The sequence below is a fragment of the Pinus tabuliformis genome, chromosome 1_1 (assembly GCF_031772625.1).
Source record: "Pinus tabuliformis cultivar Carrire ecotype Pingquan chromosome 1_1, CPIR1, whole genome shotgun sequence".
Taxonomy (NCBI): Eukaryota; Viridiplantae; Streptophyta; class Pinopsida; order Pinales; family Pinaceae; genus Pinus; species Pinus tabuliformis.
In genome coordinates this window covers 649530038-649549970 of record NC_142297.1, presented here as the reverse complement: position 1 = coordinate 649549970, position 19933 = coordinate 649530038, and the positions used below count along the sequence as shown (strand labels likewise).

Sequence of the window (19933 nt, the reverse complement as noted above, 5' to 3'; positions counted from 1 at the left end):
AAAATTTTTAAAAAATGCTAGTAAAACCAAATTTTTAAATGCCAAACAAAGTTGTTTATGAGGAAAAAAACACATTAATGTTTTTGGTAGGATATTATTTTTCTTTCCTAAGTATAAATTCAACATGTTTTCAACCATAACATGCTAGATACAAAGGAAAAATGATTCCAGGAATTGCCCAGCCACCAGTCGAGTGGGCGGGCGGGCCATTGGGGTGGCGCCAGCCCAGCCACGCCAGCCCAGCGGCCAGCCTGCCCACCCGGTTGGTGGCTGGGCAATTCCGGGAATCGACTAACCACTAGCTGGGTGGGCGGGCAGGCCGCCGGGGTGGCACGGCTCATGATTGGGTGATTCCCAAAATCCCCCAGCCACTAGCCGGGCAAGCTGGAGGGCAGCCGGTGTGGCGCCAGCCCAGGCCACGCCACCAGGGCGGCCCACCCGCCCAGTCGCTGGGTGATTCCCGAAATCACCCATCCACCAGCCGGGCAATTCCTGAAATCGCCAAGCCACCAGCCAGGTGGGCAGGCGGGCCATCGGCGTGGTGCCAGCCCAAGCTGTGCCACCTCAGCGGCCTGCCCGCCCACTCAGCTGGTGGTTGGGTGATTCCCGGAATCGCCCAGCGACTAGCCGGGCGGGCGAGCGGGCCACCCCAGCGGTCCACCCGCCCGCCCGGTTGGTGGCTGGGTGATTCGCGCCACCCCGCCTGCCCGACTGGTTGGTGGCTGGGTGATTTCGGGAATCGCCCAGGCACCAGCCGCCCGCGCCCGCCCAACTCGTGGCTAGGTGATTTCGGGAATCACCTAGGCGGCTGGAATCACCCAGCCACCAACAACCTGCCCGACTGGTGGCTGGGCGATTCTCGGAATCGCCCAACCACCAGCAACCCGCCCGACTGGTGGCTAGGCGATTACCGGAATCGACCAGCCACCAGCAGGGCAGGCGGGCGGGCCACCGGGGTGGCACTAGCCCAGGCCGCGCCACCTTAGCGGCCCGCCCGCCCGCCTGGTTGGTGGCTGGGAGATTCCCTCTGCCCAACTGGTGCCTGGGTGATTCCCAGAATCACCCAGCCACCACCCGGGCAGGGGACTGGTGGTTTGATGATTCCCAGAATCACCCAGCGACAGGCCAGGCAGGCGGGCGGGCCGCCGGGGTGGCGCAACCTAGCATGGCACCACCTCGGTGGCCCGCCCGGCTGGTGGCAGGGAGATTTCGGGCCGCCCCACCCCGACAACCCGTCTAGCTGGTGGCTGGGTGATTCTCGGAATCACCCAGCCGGAATCATCCAGCCACCAGCTAGGTGGGCGGCTGGTTGATTCCTGGAATCACTCAGCCACTAGCCGGGCGGGTGACTGGTGGCTGGTTGATTCCGGGAGTCACCCAGCCACCAGCAGCCACCAACCGGGCAGGCAACTGTGCGGCTTGTGGCTGGTTGATTCCCGGAATCACCCAGCCACCAGCCGCCCGTAATCAACCAGCCACCAGTCGCCTGCCCTGCTGGTGGGTGGGTGATTCCGGGAATCAACTAGCAACCAACCACCCACCTGGTGGGTGGCTTCGCTCGGCTGGTGGCTGGGTGATTCCAACAATCAACGAGCCACCAGCTCGGCGGCTAGGGGTTGGTTGATTCCCGGAATCACCCAGCCACTAGTCGGGTGGCGCGACCAGTTGGTGGCTGGTTGATTCCAAGAATCAACCAGCCACCAGATGGCCGCCCGGCTGGTGGCTGGTTGATTCCCGGAATCATCCAGCCACCAGTCGCCCGCCTGGCCGGTTGCTGGTTGAATCCCGGAATCAACCAGCCACCAGCCACCTGCCAGGCCGGTGGTTGGTTGATTCCCAGAATCATCCATCCACCAGCGAGGCGGGGGAATCAATCAGCCGCCCGGTTGGTGGTTGGTTGATTCCGGGAATCAACCAGCCACCAGATGGCCGCCCGGTTGGTGCCTGGTTGATTCCCGGAATCAACCAGCCACCCTCCCGGCGGCTGGTGGCCGGTTGATTCCCGGAATAAACCAGGCACCAGCCGGGCGGCCATCTGGTGGCTGGTTGATTCCCAAAATCAACCAGCCACCAGCCATCCGCCCGACTAGTGTCTGGGTGCTTCCGGGAATCACCCAGACACCAATCGGGCGGGCGGCTTGGTGATTCTCGGAATCAACCAGCCACCGGCTGGGTGGGTTGCTGGTGGCTCGTTGATTCCCGGAATAAACCAGCCACCAGCCGGGCGGCTGGTGGCTGGTTGATTCCTGGAATCAACCAGCCACCAACTGGCCACCCGGTTGATGCCTAGTTGATTCCCAGAATCAACCAGCCACCAACCGGTCGCCCGGTTGGTGGCTCGTTGATTCCGGGATTCAACCAGCCACTACCTGACCGCCCGGCGAGTGGCAAGGTTGACTCCGGGAACCAACCAACCACCAGCCGGGCGGAGCCACCAGCCGAGTGGGCGGCTGGTGGCTGGTTGATTCTGAGAATCAACCGGCCACCAGTTAGCCGCCCGGTTGGTGGCTCGTTGATTCTGGGAATCAACAAGGCACCAGCCACCTGCCCGGCTGGTTGTTCCAGCCGGCTGGAGGCTGGTGGATTCTCGGAATCAACCTGCCACTAGCCGGGTGGCCAGCTGGTGGTTGGTTGATTCCGGGAATCAACTAGCCACTAACCGGTTTAACCAGCAACAAACCGAGCGACCGGTTGGTGGCTGGTTGATTCCGGGAATCAACCAGCCATCAACCGGGTGGCCGATTGGTGGCTAGTTGATTTCGTGGCCGGTTGATGGCTGGTCGATTCCCGGAATCAACCAGCCACCAGCTGGGCAGAGCCACCAATGGGGCGGGCGACTGGTGGCTGGTTGATTCCGGGAATCAACCAGCCACCAGATGGCCGTCCGGCCGCTGGCTGGATGACTCTCGGAATCAACCAGCCACCAGTCGCCCGAGTGGTGGCTGGTTGATTCCCGGAATCATCCAGGAACTAGCCGAGCGAGGGAATCAATCAGCCGCTCGGTTGGTGGCTGGTTGATTCCGGGAATCAACCAGCCACCACATGGCCGCCCAGCTGGTGCCTGGTTGATTCCGGAAATCAACCAGCCACCAGTTGGGCGGAGCAACCAGCCGAGAGGGTGGCTGGTTGATTCCGGGAATCAACTAGCCACCAGCTAGCCGGCCGAGTGGTCCACCAGCCGCCCGCCCGGCCAGTGGCTGGTTGATTCCTGGAATCACCGAGCCACTAGCCGCTCCCTGGCCGGTGGCTGGTTGATTCCAGAAATCACCCAGCCACCATCAGGGTGGTCGACTAGTTGCTGGTGGCTAGTTGATTCGGGGAATCAACGAGCCACCAGCCACCCGCTCGGCCGGCTGGTGGCTCGTTGATTCCCGGAATCAACCAGCCACCAGCCGGGTGCCCAGCTGGTGGCTCGTTGATTCCAGGAATCAACTAGCCACCAGCCGCCCGCCCGGCTGGTGGCTGGGTGATTCCTGGAATCAACCAGCGACCGGCTGGGCAGGCGACTGGTGGCTCGTTGATTCCCGGAATCAACCAGCCACCAGTCGGGCGGCCAGCTGGTGGCTCGTTGTTTCTTGGAATCAACCAGCTACCAGCCCGGGCTGGTGGCTGGTTGATTCTCGTAATCAACCAGCCACCAACCTGCCACCCGATTGCTGGCTGGTTGATTCCGAGAATCAATCAGCCACCAACCGGTCGCCCTGTTGGTGGTTGGTTGATTCCGGGATTCAACCAGCCACCAGCCGCCTGTCAGCTTGGTGGCTCGTTGATTCCAGGAATCAACCAGCCACCAGTCCTCCGCCCGGCTGGTGGCTTGTTGATTTCGGGAATCAATCAGCCACCAGCTGGGCAGAGCCACCAGCCAAGCGGTCGGCTGGTAGCTGGTAGATTCCGGGAATCAACTAGCCACCAGATAGCCATCCGGCTGGTGGCTGGTTGATTCCCGGAATCATCCAGCCACCAGCCGTCTGCCCGACAGGTGGTTGGTTGATTCCCGGAATCAACCAGCCACCAGCCGCCCGCTTGGCCGGTGGCTCATTGATTCCCGGAATCATCAACCCACCAGCCGGGCGGGGGAATCAATCAGCCGCCCGGTTGGTGGCTGGTTGATTCCGGGAATCAACTAGTGACCAACTAGCCGCCCGGCTTGTTATCACTTAGAACTATAAAGATTTGTATGTAATCCTTTGTCCTAAGTTCAATGTCGAAAGTTGGTGTTAAATTGTTTTTGTTCTATGTTTCTTACTTAGGGTTGGAGTTTTAAAGGTGTTTGATTTGAATTATACTCTAATCTTATTGGTCGTTCTCCACCATCATAGTTTCATAAGCCATGTCTTGTCGTATCTTAGTCACTGGTTCTTTCCGTAATTTCGCAGCGCAGTCTCTCATTGGTCAGTTTCGCAACGTAATCATTGTTCAGCCATTCCGCAGCGTGTCATCATTGAGCCGTTTCACAGCGCATTATGAGAATTCAAAACTAACCGCACTGCGAAATCGTAGATTCGTGCGTTTTGCAGTGGATTTTTCCCAAAGTGTCAAGTCTGTTGATGAGTCACCAATTCCGTCCTCTCATGTCAGTCATTAACCACAATTCCACCAATAGATTTGTAGACATGCACAGAAATATCATTCAAATGGATTTTACCGTGCATGGATCTTTATGATGATCGTAAACGATGCATAAGTGACCAGCTTGTGTGATGATGTATCTGAGTTTTCAAGCGAGCCTGTTTCCAAGCGAACCTGGGTACAAGAGAGGCCGAGTTAAAGATAATTGAATCACCATTTTAACTGAAGTTGTTGATCATTGTCTGCGCGAAGATTTCAAAAGCAAAATGGAGAGGAAAGAACATAGATCTGGAAGATGTCAGAGAACAGAACCTGAAGGTTTAGACCTCGCATTAAGAGATGAAGGTGTGAAGAAAGCATTCAAGGATGCTGGCTGTTGGAATTTCTGTAAGAAGCTGCAAGGTGGCCATGCTCAGGTAACAAAGGATTTTGCTTTAAACTTCACCGGTTTAAATTCTAAAATAGCTATGTTGGAAGTTCAAGTGTCTCCGGAGGCAATAGCTGCTGTAACCGAGATCCCTAGAGGGGGGCAAGAATGGTTTAAGAATTTTAAGTTCGATATGAATCCATGCAAAGAGTTTCTTAAAGAGGCATATGTGAATGAAGACCTAACAAAAGCAGTGCCTAGAAACTATGTCAAGGAGCATTATGCCCTTCTTCTCACCTGTATTCAGAAGTACTTAACCTGTGAGGGAAGATACAATAAGGTCTACTCTTATCACTTCAAGTTGCTGTTACATTTTACTGGTAAAGCATCCATAGATATTCCCTTTTACTTGTTTCGCAGTCTGAGCAAAATGTGTGACAAAGTGCAATTAAGAAAGGAAGATTGTGAAACATCTTTGTTTCACCATGGTTTGGTTAAATTGTTAGTTTTGGATGGTCTCCAGAAAATAGGTAGAGACTGGAACTCGTTCATTTTCATGGCTGGTTTCCAAAGTAAAACAGGTCTTACTCCACAGCCAGTTAGAGAAAAAGAACAACCAGTCGAAGAGCTTACACTAGCTGAGCTTCAAAGGGAGGCAAAAGATAAAAAGAAAGCCAAGTCACAATTAAGAAAATCAGTGAAGCCACTGATCATTAAAGAACAACCTCAGCCATCAACAAAAGAAGAAGCTCATCATAAGAAGACTGTGCCTGGACCAAGTGGGTCTGAAACAGTGTTAAGGGTTAGGACAAGGAGCCAAATAAGTAAAGAAAAAGGAAAAGCAGTAGCTGTTGAAGAAAGCCCGGTATCTAAGGCAAGCCTGAGTGATTTGTTGGAGGCATTGAGTTTGAGCAAATTGAACCGGTGCACATTGAACCAGTACACGTTGATTTGACACAGTCATCACCAGAAAGCACCAATAAGTCTAGGGCTTCAAAAAGACTGAGGTTTGATGAACCAGGTGATGAATTCATCTTCAAACCAAGAAGACCCATTACAAGAAAGCAAGTAAGGGAAGCTGAGAAACTGCCTAGAACAGAGGTAGCTGAGGAATTGTCCAGAACAGAGGAGGCAGAGAAAATTAAGAAAAGGGACACAAATACAACAGTTATCATATCTCAGGAAGGTAATACCATAGCTGTAAGGAACCTGTTAGAAACAACTAAACGTGAGATTGCTAAGCTGAAGAATACCACTAAGGAGTCTGCAGTCAGATATGCAAACTATTGTAAAGCTGTATTGAAAGGAAGTGAAAACCTAATGAACCAGGTGGATTCAGTAGCTGATGTTTATACATGGACAATTCCCGCAATTAAGGAGGCCAAATTCATCAAAAAGATAAATATACGTTTAAGAGCAGAAAACAAAGCTATGAAGAAAAAGATTGAAGACTTGGAAGCACAGCTAGGCCAGTGGAGGAAGGTTGAAGACTTAAAGGCTCAGCTAAACCAATTAGCTGATAAATGAAATTGCTGTGCAAAGAAAGGTTTTGTTCCCAATTTTGGTAAATTTTGCTTAGTTTTCTTGTTTTGAGGACATGTAGATCCCTGCTATATGTAAAGGTGTTTTAACAATTAAAGGTCTAAGCAGTAAATACCTCAGGGCAAATACAAGTTGTTTTAACAAATTCAGCAGTTTCGTAGCGCGCTACGAAACTGCTGTAGGTGGTGTTTTTAAAGCAAACAAACAGTTTGGTGATATGTGCGGGATTTTTCCGAAAGGGAACACCTAAGGGATATGTAAAAGATCAAATGAAGACATCCCAACCATTCTGATCAAGACAGGTGTCCCTTCAAAAAGGTGAAATGTTTAACTCAGGTTTAAAAGTTTTCGGTTATAAAGCTACTTTATTACCGGTCATAGGGTATTGAATGAATTGCATACATGGAATTTTGGCTTGCCACTTGGCTATTGATGGAGCATCCAACTCATCTGGAAATATGGTGGTGTTCTATATTTTTGGGGTATTAAAGAGACTAAAAAGACATGCTGCTGCATATTCGAAGTGATGGGAGACCAGAACCGGAAAGCTAGGGATATTCCCCAACATCGCTGAGCAGTTAAAGCCTTCAGTATCCAAAGCCAACATGGAGCATTAACTGCTCATCTCAGCCATCTCAGCCAAACGAAAAGGAAACCAGGTGTCAAAGCTGCAAGGAGGAATCATTCTACGAAGGAGATAGAGTTAGAGTCATAATCAGATTAGAACTCTTTAGAATTTCAATTATCAGTTATTGTATTTAATAGTTTGTTACAAAGTAGATAGGTGTCATTAGTGGCAGTCATCGAGCTCCCCTCATGCTGGAGGAGGAAGCTCCAAGTAGTTAGAATTATGTTTCTATATATAGCTAAATCATCGATGTAATGAGGGTTGGATATTTGAGAAAACAGAGTATTATTTTGGCTTGTGTAAAAACTCAGTTTCAGTAATACAATTTGCTGCTTTTCTTCTCAAGATTCATACAGTGTTTCAATGCTCAAGATATGTGGTTTTGTTTTATCTTTAATGTTTTTAAAGTTGTATAAATACACAATCACTCAGAATTCACTTATGCTGCTCTGATTTCCTGTGTGTATTTGTAAACTAAGGTTTTCTATGAGATGTTGTTTTGAGTATTTAAACATCACATGCCCTGACTTCTATGCATGAGTAGTGTTATAGTTTACTGAAGTATGATTAACTCCATAAGCCCAATGGAAGTCTTTGTAATGTCTGTCCAGCCAGCATGTTTGTTAAATTCACTATACAAGAGTTAGCCATCTTATCAATAGTCAAAATCAATAACCTTTTGAGAGAGCCCTCTCAGGCTAAGGAGGCTAAGCCTTAGTCAAAAGATTGGTCTGAAACAGTTACACAGAGTCTACCTGATCAGCAGCCCTTCAGTGCTTGATTTTGTGATAACATTTTGGTGCGTCTGCCGGGAGCCTGAAGATTACTCATTCCCGAAATTATAAGATTGAACTTCTGAAGGTAGCAGGAGCTCAAAAAGGTTTTCGAGGCTGCATTCTACCTTGGTGACTCCATTAATTCTTAAAGTTTAAAGGGTGGCTTCGAGAGGAAGATATACAAGGAGTAATCCTGACCCAAACCCACCTAGTCCTGTGGATAATCCCAATATCATCTCAAGGAGTAGACAAAGATTTTCTGATATACCAGGTACTTCAAACATTTCAAAGTCTTTGTTTCCTGAGTTTTCTAGAAGTCCTGAAGATAAAATTGTTGATGATAAAATTCAAGAGGTATTGTTGAGGTCTGAAAACAAAGAAGAACTTATTGGAATAATTTTGGATTTACAAAAGAAAGGTATCGAAGGCTGTTAAATGTTACTATATGTGCTAGCAATATAGTGCTTTCTCAATCTCAGGTGGTGGTTCATAACGTAGTTATTTGGGACCTTGGATGCTCTATGTGGTTGTGGTAAACGGTAATTCAATGCAGTGCGAGTGTGAAGAGGTTTCTGCAGTGCGGAACGACCACAGTTTGGCTTTTGTGGGATCTAATTTCTCTACCTCACAAGTACATTCTTATCGTCATTCTTTTGATGATTTTCTTGAATAGTGATATAAGTTTTCTGGTTTCATTCCCTTGGTGGGCATGGTGCTGGGTTTGGTGTTTGCTGCAACCTGTGACAATCACCCTGAGGGGTTTGGTAGTCATACTGAGTGTTTTACGCCCCTGGGGATTCAGTGTCTGAGGATTCAGTGTTCTTAGTGTCTGGTAGTCATCCTGAGTGTTTTACACCCCTCGGGATTTAGTGGCTGAGGATTGTGTCATGTCTGGGCAAGTGGCCCAGGGTTGAATAACGTTAAGTGATTCACCTTCCATTGCTTGGATTTATAATATGTGAAGAGTGCAAATATTGTTCTAGGAGCGCCTCGTTTGACAAAGATCTTGATGTTTCAGACTATTTTTTCTATTGGTGTGGGAAAGGAGGTTCGCTAATCCACTGTGGCTCTTATGTGAAAAAGTGTTTTGTGAGAGGAAGAAAAAAGAAAATTATAACTAACTCACAATGGCGCTGCTTTTGCTGTGACCATAATCTGCTAAGCTTCACTGGAATATGACTACTATAATAAGGTTGTAAAGATAGCAATCCACTCTCAGTCGGCTTCTGATAGCTATTCTGCATCTCCAGATGACAAAATTCCTGCTTTGGATGTTGGTAAAAGATGAAACAGAAGCCAGAATATCTCCATCTATCTTATGTGTCTTGAAACTTCACCAGATTGCTGGCATACACTTCATGTGGGAAAACTGTATTCAATCAGTAAGCAAGATCAGGTCCGGAGACAACAGTGTTGGTTTCATTTTGGCCCACAGTATGGGACATGGGAAGACGTTGCAGGTTATTACTTTTCCATACACTATTATGCAGTCCTTGGATCTAGGTTTGAACACTGCCCTTATCGTAACACCAGTGAATGCACTACATTACTCGAGACAGTTTTCCAAATGGCGACCTTTTGATTTAGACCCTTTACTAGTTTTTATGTTTGAGGATGCTTCCAGGGAGAACAGAAAGAGAGAAGGGTTATTAACAAAATGGAAGGAAAAAGGTGGAATTCTACTGATAGGCTATGCAGCATTTTGAAACTTATCTTTAGGAAATATGTGAAAGAAAAGGATGTGGCAGATGATATTTGTGAGGCTTTGCAAAGTCGCCCTAATTTATTCATTTGTGCTGAGGCACACATATAAAAAAACACAAAGGCTGATATAACACAAGCATTAAAACAAGTGAAAAATGAAAGCTGAATTGCATTGACAGGTTCTCCTTTACAAAATAATTTGATGGAATATTATTGTATGGTAGACTTTGTAAGATAACGATTCTTTCGAAAACAACCAGAGTTCAGAAACCGTTCCCAAAATCCCATAGAAAATGGGCAGCATGCTAATTCAGTTGCAGATGATGTGAAAATAATGAATCAAAGATCACATGTCATATATGAAAAGCTAAAAGGCTTTGTACAACCTATGGACTTGAATCTGATGAAAAATGAACTTCCTCCGAAATGTGTATATGTGATATCTACACATCTTTCTCCATTATAGTGGCAGTTATACATCGGATTCCTAGAAATATATGGGTTTATGAAGAATGAAAAGATTTTGTAAAAGGGGCACATAGGAAATGCTTCTTCATTATTTAGCCCAGATTTGGAATCATTTAGGGTTATTGCAAATAGCCAAAAAGGGCAGAGACTCTCAACACGAAAATTTCATTTTGTATGAAGATTGTCAGGTATTAATCACTGTTTCAGTAGATAATAAATATCATTAGTTGCAGTTATTGTAGTCAGTAGATAATAAATATCATTAGGTGCAGTTATTGCTCATTTGTAGCTAAAGGTGTCTATAAATTGTAATGTTTAGTAGTGAAAGGAACAAGTTTTGTGAGCGTTGAAGCATGTGTTCTCCTTTGATTGAAGATTCCTGGCTATTGCAAATTTGTGAAAGATGCCTGGGAAGATTAGTGAATCAGTGCAGAGAAAATCAATTTCCTCAAACTTGAAATCGTGTTGCTGTGTGAAAGAAGCTGCCAATTGAGTTGCTGTGTGAAAGACGCTGATGAGTAAGGCTGCCGTTGTAAGTTGGTGAGTGTGAAATAGTGTTGCTGTCGGTTGTAGTCACTGTAAAATTGAGCAGTGGTTTTCATCTTATTTCGGTGGGGCTCAGCCCCTGCATTTCAAAGCCCTTTGCGGTGGTAACATCCTTTTAAATTAAAGCCCTTTGTTTTATATGCCTTTTATGATTAAAATGGAGCACATTAAGGTCGTGGAGGCGGCGTAGTGGTAAAGGCGGCCTCGTCATGATGGACCGGTCTTGTGTTCGATCCCGAGCAAGGTCGTAGCTCGTCATGCGAGTAGTAACCGAACCGGGCCAAGCCCACTACCTTTTGTATAGTGATGTGTGGTTTGACGGTAAGTCACATGGGCGAAGCCCGGGCAGACCGAAGTTCAAAGTCACATGGGCGAAGCCCGGGCAGACCGAAGTTCAAATTTCATTGAGTACAATGACCTGCTATGGTGGCACCTATAGGGGCGGATGGTCGGATTCCCCTTTCCCGTGAGTTTGCTCTTGCTAAAATAATAGGAACTTAGTATACCCGACTTGCAGGTGGTTGGTTATGCTCTTGGTGTTATAGTGGCAGCTATGAGGTTTGATCCTTGGTCTCCCATAGATTAGGCCTGGCAGTTACCGATTCACCATGTGGTTAAAAATAAAAATAAAAATGGAGCACATCATTTTTTGAGATTGATGTTATAAAGTGTAATGAGAGAAGGGTGATACGAGCTTTTATAACTTGCTTTGAAATGACATTGGGAAGAGGAGAGAAACTATTGTGTGATTTAATGAGAGAGAAGGTTTTCATAAGGAAAAAAAAGATAAGTGGTTTGAGGATTATTAAAAATAAAAAGGAGTTTTTTTGAAGTGAAGTTTAATATAAGGAGATTTCATTCTTTTTATGAAATTTTATGAGGATTTTTTGAGATCACTTTCCATGTGGTGAATTTGGATGCATTTGGATTTAGATTTTGTGGCATTTTGTTGATTGGAGAAAGTTTTTTTTCTTATCATACCAAATTTGTTGGCTGATACTTATTTGAATGAATCCACCAAAACTAATGGAGAAAATTATATTAATTGGAAATTCAAGTTGTTTACTATTTTAGAAGGTTATAATTTGTGGTCCATTGTGAGTGGAGATGGGCCAAAACCCACTATTGTAACTTCTATTCTAGATTGGGAAAAACGAGATAGGAAAGCAAAGGTGTTATTGCTTATGTCCTTAAAGGACAACATTATCCCTCATATCATAGATTGCAAGACATCAAAGGAAACCTGGGATATGTTGAAGGGTTTGTATGAAACAACAAATACAAACAGGATCTTTTTTTTGAAGGCTAAGCTTTTATCTCTAAAAATGGAAGCAAATGAAAATATAAGCAATTTCATATCTCATGTCAAAGGTTTAAGTGATAAGTTAGGAGATATTGGTGAAAAGGTGTCTAGTACTAACTTAGTCACCATTACATTAAATGGCTTAGTGCAAGATTATCAAATTTTTGTTTCAAGTCTTTGAGCTAGATAAAAGCCCCCTACATTTGATGAATTGACAAGAATTTTTCTACAAGAGGATGAAAGGATGAAGAACTTTAACTTGGGCTCTAGTAGTTCAGATTTGGTGTTGGTAGCCAAGGGAAAACATCCATACAGAGGAAAGCCATGGGACAGGAACAAAGGAGGCAAGTTTCAAGAAAAACAGAAAGGTATGACACAGTCTAAGTTTCCAATGAATGATAAGAGAAATGATTATTGTTATTATTGTGGCAAACCCCAGCATCATTCTAAAGATTGCTATAAAAGGAAATATAATGATTCTATGCAAAGAAACAGAAGGCATAATGGAAATTTTGTGGACAAAGACACCTCAATCAATGATGGATTTAAAAACCTTAAATTGTTTATTTCTGGTGTTTCATTGTCAGTGGAAAATGATGATATGAATGATTGGTTCATTGATTCTGGTGCATCACTCCATATGTCTTGTAATAAGGAGTGGTTTGATGAATATTATGAAAACATTGATGGAACATATGTTTATCTAGGAGATAATAGATCACTTAAAGTTCAAGGTTATGGAGTAATATGTGTGAATTTGCCTAATGGACAAGAGAGAGAGATCCATAATGTGATGTATGTTCTTGGTATCAAAAAGAATTTAATTTCTGTTTCTATTACTGTTGACCAAGATTTGGAGGTGGAATTTGTTAAGTCATAGTTTTTAGTGAAAGACATTCAAGATCACTACAAGGTTCTTGCCACAAGTACCAGAGTTGGAGGCTTGTATAAGTTGGATGTGACCAGGAAAAGTCATTCAATATTGGCATCTACAACAATATCAACAGTAGAGTTATGGCATCAAAGGTATGGACATATAAATCACAATGACTTAATGCTACTTCAAAGGAGCATAATGGTTGAAGGTCTTCCTCACTTGAAGAATGATCATGTTGAATGTGAAGCATGTGTAATTGGCAAGAAACATAGGGAGGAATTTCCTATACATAAAGAAAAAAGGAAAAGGGAGATACTTGAATTAATTCATACTAATGTATGTAGATCTATTAAAAATAGATCTATTGTTGGAGCATGTTATTTTCTTATTTTTTTGGATGATATATCCAGATCTACATGGGTTTATTTCATAAGAACGAAGAGTAATGTTTTTTAGTACTTTAAAGAGTTTAAGAGTATGGTGGAAAAACAAACTGGAAATTGCAATGAAATTGTGTGATCTGATAAGGGGGGAGAATATAAATCAAGAGAATTTAATCAATATTGTAAAAGCAATGGGATTCTACAACAATTTACAATACCACATACACCTCAGCAAAATGGAGTTGTTGAGACAAAAAATAGAACACTAGTTGAATCTGCACGTAGTATGCTTCAAGGTAAAAATATTTCTAATGGTTTTTGGGCTGAATCTATTGATACTGTTGTTTATTTAAAATAGGAGTCCAACCAAAAGTTTAGAGCTTAAAACAGCTTTTGAAGCATTTTATGGGTACAAACCACAAGTGAGTCATTTAAGAGTTTTTGGTTGCAAGGCATTTGCTCATATTCCAAAAGATGAAAGAAGAAAACTTGATGCAAAGTCAATTAAGTGCATATTTATTGGTTATTGTGATTATCAGAAAGCATACAAGTTGTTTGACCCCAGTACTCATAAATTGCTTGCAAGTAGGGATGTGGTGTTTCATAAGAATGAAAATGAAGGTGATAAAAAGAATGATACTCATGTATGGCATGATACTCATGATTATGTCAAATTAGATACAAGTGTTAAACAAGAACAAGAACAAGCACAAGAATAGGTACAAGTTCAAGAGAAAGTTGTATGAAGTAGTCATCACACTCCAAGAAGAGGAGAGGAGACTCCGCAAAGTAGAAAGAAACATGAAAGAAGTAAAAATCTAAGAAGTTCATCATGTCAAAGTGAGGTACCTATAAGGTATAAATATTATGCATTAATGTCTCTTGCTATGAATTTTGTATAACCTGCAAGCTATGAGGAAGCTAAAGAATATGAAGAATGGAGAGATGCAATGAATGAAGAATATGACTCTATAATGAAGAATCACACATGGGAATTAACATAATTTCATAAAAACAAAGCTCCCATAAGATGCAAATGGCTGTAGAAATCCAAGTTTAATGTTGATGGAAGTATTGATAAGCATAAAGCTAGATTGGTTGCAAAAGGATATTCACAAAGGGAGGGAATTGATTATGAAGATACTTTTGCACTTGTAGCTAAATTGAGCACAATTAGAATCATGATTGCATTAGCAACAAAATATAATTGGAAAATGCATTATTTAGATGTCAAATCTGCATTTTTGAATGGTGAGTTAAAAGAAGAATTTTATTTGGTTTAGCCTGAAGGGTTTGTAAAACATGGGCAGGAGCATCTGGCTTGCAAGTTAAAGAAAGCTTTATATGTTTTGAAAGAAGCACCAAGATCTTGGTATGTGAAAATTGATTCTTTCTTTTATAAGAAAGGTTTTATGAGAAGCAAAAATGATCCTAACTTGTACATCAAGGAATATGAAGGTGGGAATGTTGCTTTAATATCTGTATATGTTGATGATCTTATCATAACAGGAAATGCATGCAAGTTTATTGAAGACATTAAAATTTAGTTGTCACTTGTATTTGAGATGAAGGATCTTGGTGAATTGCATTATTGTTTAGGTCTTGAAGTTTGGAGGGAATCTGGTAAGACATTAATCACACAAAGAAAATATACAAGGGAAATCCTTGAAAGGTTCAATTTGATTGAATGTAAGGAAATATCTACTCCTTTAGAACAGAATGTCATATTGTGCAGTAATGATGGAACCAAAGAGGTGAATGGAACCTTGTATCGTCAACTGGTGGGAAGTCTAAACTATCTCACCACTACCAGGCCAAATATATCATATTATGTCAGCATACTTAGTCAGTTCATGGCTAAGCCTTGTGAAAGCCACTAGAAAGCAGCAAAGAAAGTCCTTCGCTATCTAAAAGGAACACTTAATTTTGGTATTATGTATATTGATGAATTTGATGTTGAGTTGTTAGGTTATTCTGATTCTGACTAGGCTATAAATCTTGATGATAGGAATCTTACTACTCGATACTTGTTCAATATCAGTTTAGGACCAATATCATGGAGCAATAAGAAATATCCAACTGTTTCCTTGTCATTCACTGAAGCTGAGTATAAAGTATTATGCAATGCTACCTATGAAGCAATATGGCTTAGAAGGATACTTGAAGATGTTGGAGAAACACAACAAGCACCTACAGTAATCGTATGTGACAATCAAAGCACTATCAAATTGGCAAACAATCCTATATATCATGCAATGACAAAACACATTGACACACAACATCATTTTGTAGGAGAAAAAGTGCAATCAAAAGAAATTGACTTATCATGTTGTATTACAAATGAAAATGTGGCTGACATATTCACCAAGCCTCTTGGAAAGGCTAAATTTGAAATGTTTAGAAGTAAGTTATGCGTTGTAGAAAATCCAAATTATGTTGTAAGCTTAGTTGAGACTTAGACCAACACACAAGTTAATATGTAGGTCTTGATTAAGGGGAGGTGTCAGGTATTAATCACGAATGACACCGCTCACTGTTCAAACGACACCGATCATTGTTCAGAAATCAGCGTAATCAGTAGATAATAAATATCATTTGGTGCAATTATTGCTCATCTCTAGCTAAATATGTCTATAAATTGCATTGTTTAGTGATGAAAGAAACAAGTTTTGAGTTTCAACTATGTTCTCTGTTAATAATGACTTCTTAAATTGAGATAAGATGAAAGGTAGAGTGGATTGAAAAATAAAATACAAAGATAATGATTTGGAAGAAGTGCCCCTGCAAGCTCATAAGTGATGGGAGATCATTATTCGAGATAAATCTCTTGAAAAAAATGATTATAGTGGTAAGATGGTATTGTTGCTAGATCTCTGGGCCCTAAACTTTAAGCAAGATGATAGGGCATTGGTTTTCAGCCAAAAAAGGCTAAGTACATTAGATCTTATTCAGTCATTCCTCACAAAATTACCTTGGGTTGGAAAGAAATATCAATACTACAGGCAAGGTAAAGAATGGTATGTTGGATAAATTAATTCCAACCACTTTCTATGGGTCATAAAAGTCAATCAAGGTGTCAAGGTGTTATAGTCAATTTGAATTTAGACTAATTTAGACTAGTTGGATTGAGTTGCACTTGAGTTCTAGTTTAGTCATTAATTATTATTGTTTTCTAAGTAATCTACTTAACTATTGATAACATGGTATCAGACATGGGTCTCCATAAGACACTTTAAGAATAGTCGAGAGAAGGGGGTCAGACTGCATAAGATTCTTTGAAAAAATAGCGGAGAATGCATGAGAAAACTGGCAATGCCTAACAAAAGTGAAAGAAAAGTAACCTCGAGATTTGTAACAAGATCGCATCCAATTCGCGCTAGAAGAGAAAAGAGCATGAGAAGCCTCTTCTATTTTAAAAAGTCATCATTCCTATTGCAAGAAAGACCACTGCTAAAAATTCATTAAATGGCAAGAAGTAGTTAGAAGTTTGCATTGAATTCTGCTAAGCAGCAACATTATAACGCCCAAATAAAGTTTATGTAAATTTTTGTTTTTGCTTTAATTACCATGGAGAAACATAACAATGTCCACAAGTGGGTTAGCCATAATTTCTCCTCGTTAAAGATCAAAAGTGAGAATTTTTCAAAGTTAAAATCTGCCACGAAATTTGAACCGTGAGTGAACATTTTTCCCCTCGAAATCTCAAGCGAAGAGAGCCCGCCAGAGATCGTTCAAATGTTGGGAAGGCCGCGAAGGTAAATCGTAGCCCTCTTTCCTTATGAGATATCGTGAGGTCAAAATTTTATGAAATGTAGTTATGTAATGTGCATTGGTTCTTATGAAATGAGCCTATGATAAAAGTCAACTTCATGTTACTGGTGTGAAATTCCATTTTAATGGCATGTCTTTTTGAAAAGGGGGGAAAGTAATTTGAAGTGGCATACTTGAATGTCTCGATTATGTTCATATCCATGAGCATGTGGATATCCATGAGCATATTCTTTATTTAAGAAAAAATTTCCAATCATCTTATTGACCCTCCTTTGTCATAAGTTGAACCCTGAACAAAAATTTGGGTTCAATTGAAATTTGAAAATAAATTTGAGAGTTAGTTATGACTTTTAATTCAAATCTAGAGGGGTAAGCTGCAGTGATTCGTAAGAGAAACAAAGGTTTTTTTTTTTAAAGTGGAAATCATTATCAAGAGTGTTCAACCTATATGTGAAGCATAGGCTAGGTAGCTATGGAAAAAACGAAGAGGTTGAGAAAGTTGAAGAAACAACAAGATTTTTTTCAGGTCTATTTGAAAGGTTGGAAGACAAAAGGTAAAAGAATTCCTTCATATTGAAATGCATAAAAGAATGTGTAGATAACAACATTCTTCCCCTCATTGCAGATGTAAAGAAAACCAAGAAAGCCTAGGATATCCTTGAGATGTGTTTTAGTGTAAGGGATAGTAATCAAGTTGAATATGAAGAGTTTCGTAAATGCCACTTGAAAGTGGATGACATTTATGATGGTTTTTTACTAGAAGCAGAGAAATATCACATAAATTCTTGTGAATGGCACTATGATCAGACACAAGTTGATGATTATTGTGAAGAATTTGCTAAAGAAGTTGAAAAAGAGCACATAGATGTTCCTAAATCTCACTGTGCATAGACACAAGTGGATGAAAATCAAGTGATTCCAATGGTAGATCTTTCTCATGACAATGAAAATGTCATTGGAGTATCCATTGGTATGATAAATTCAATAATTAAAATCACTAATTCTAGTTTTGATGAAGAACAATTAGCCGGAGGTGTGGTTGAAGATGATGCAACAAAAAAATCATATTGACATGATGTTATTTGGTGAGAGAAGCCCACTTGAGTCTGAAAACCAAGTGGAAGACAACTTGTTTGAAGCAACACAGTTTAGTAAAGAAGTGGAAGTAGAAAAGGAAAAGAAGGAAGCACAACAATAGAAAGCTATCATTACAGAGCGGAAAGAACAAAATCAATGTGGTTCTACAAATATTTGTAAACTTAACCTTGATTTTGAATTTCCATAAGTCACCAATCAGGATGGAGCAACAAAATTGGAAGAAGAATTAACATTCCTTGAAGCATGGCTTGTAATACCATGTTTTGATAAAGTATGCATAAATGTTGTAGAAATGAATGTTGAAGATAGCATGGATAATGAAAACAATAATAAAATTTCCATATTTTGGAGTTTTGAAGAGAGACAATTCTATTCTCTTCTTATGTTGCAGAAAATTGATGAGAAGAATATTTAATATCGAAAGCACAGTACAGAAAATGGCATGTGGTAGCAGTCCCCATACAAGTCAATTTTGGAAGAAATTTAGGACATGCTTAAATAGCCTATAACAATGGAAGATTTACACCAGCAAATGAAGAATTTGAATTTTGAAGCCTACAACAAAAAAAGGTTAAAAACATTTAGAGGATATAGGATTTGGAAAAAGAAAAAAGGAAATCCATGTCATGTCAAAATTGTAAGCCTGGTTGAGACTTAAACCATCAGGTATCTTAATTTATATTTTTTTGTGGTTGTAATTAGGGGGGAGTGTTGGAGAAACTAATTCCAACCACCTACTAGGCATCATAAAGCTCAATCTAGGTGTCATAGTCAGTTTTAATTTAGTCCAGTTCAGTTGAGTTACACTTGAGTTCCAGTTCAATCATTAATTATTGTTGTGTCCAATGTAATCTATTTAATTTTTTATAATATTGAGAAGATCACTTTCCTCCACTTTTTTCATTTTTTAACATGGTGCAATATTGATGGACACACTAGTGTCGCCCAAAGGAAAAATATAGTAGAGAAAATTAGTAATCCTTCAAATAAAAAAGGTTTGGTGTGTTTTAATATCAACTAGAGATGGATCATTGGGTATAAATCTTCCAATAACTAATTAGGTCATAATTACTGATGGTTCCTGGAATCCAACACATGATCTTCATGCTCTTTTTCTTGTGTGAATATTTGGATAGAAAAATCATGTTTATGCTTATCTCTTGGATATTTATGGAAAAATGGAGGAAAAAATATATAAGTAGCAGGTAGCCAAGGAGGGTCTTGCAACAGGAGTTATCGATAAGCAACAAGTTCACAGTTCCATGACTAAAGTAGCAGTTTTACTTCTATTCAATCTTAACGGTAATGACAATGTTGCCAATAATTTCGATGGAGAGAAAGACACATCTAGAGAATACAACAGAAGCACCGGTTAATTATAATGAAAATACATCAATTGATATGCTCAGTTCCTCACCAAACTATCTCCTTTTATGAATGCGTCACTTAAAGATCATTACTCAAGTTGGATTTCCAATTATCATGAACATGAGACTATTCTCCAGGGGAATCAAGATGAAATAATTTCCAAATAAGAGTAAGATATGGCATGGGAAAAATTTTAAAAGTTCATGGAATTAAAAAATATCAAGTATTCCATGGAAAGCTCTAATGTTAAGTTGTTCCAACTAACAAATCAACATGTTGAAAAAAACACCAGAAATTATGACTTAAATCTGGGACAAGCCACAGTGACAAATTTGAGTAAAAGGAATCCTGTTATGACCAAAATTTGAATAGTGGTGACAAAGTTATAGTATAGAGCATAAACTAGAAACCTAATAACATGGTTCATCCTATGGAGTAGAGATGGCACAACAATGACATTGTCCCAATATGAATTAGAAATGTAATAATAATAGTCATGCAAATCCCATGCTTCATAGTGAAGTGAAGCTCCC

At 41.4% G+C, this 19933-nt stretch overlaps 1 pseudogene; it reads left to right on the top strand.

Annotated features, from left to right (window-relative positions):
- Window positions 1-9132: 9132 nt before the first annotated feature.
- Window positions 9133-10281, top strand: LOC149215063 (protein CHROMATIN REMODELING 20 pseudogene; annotated as a pseudogene).
- The last annotated feature ends 9652 nt before the right edge of the window (window positions 10282-19933 follow it).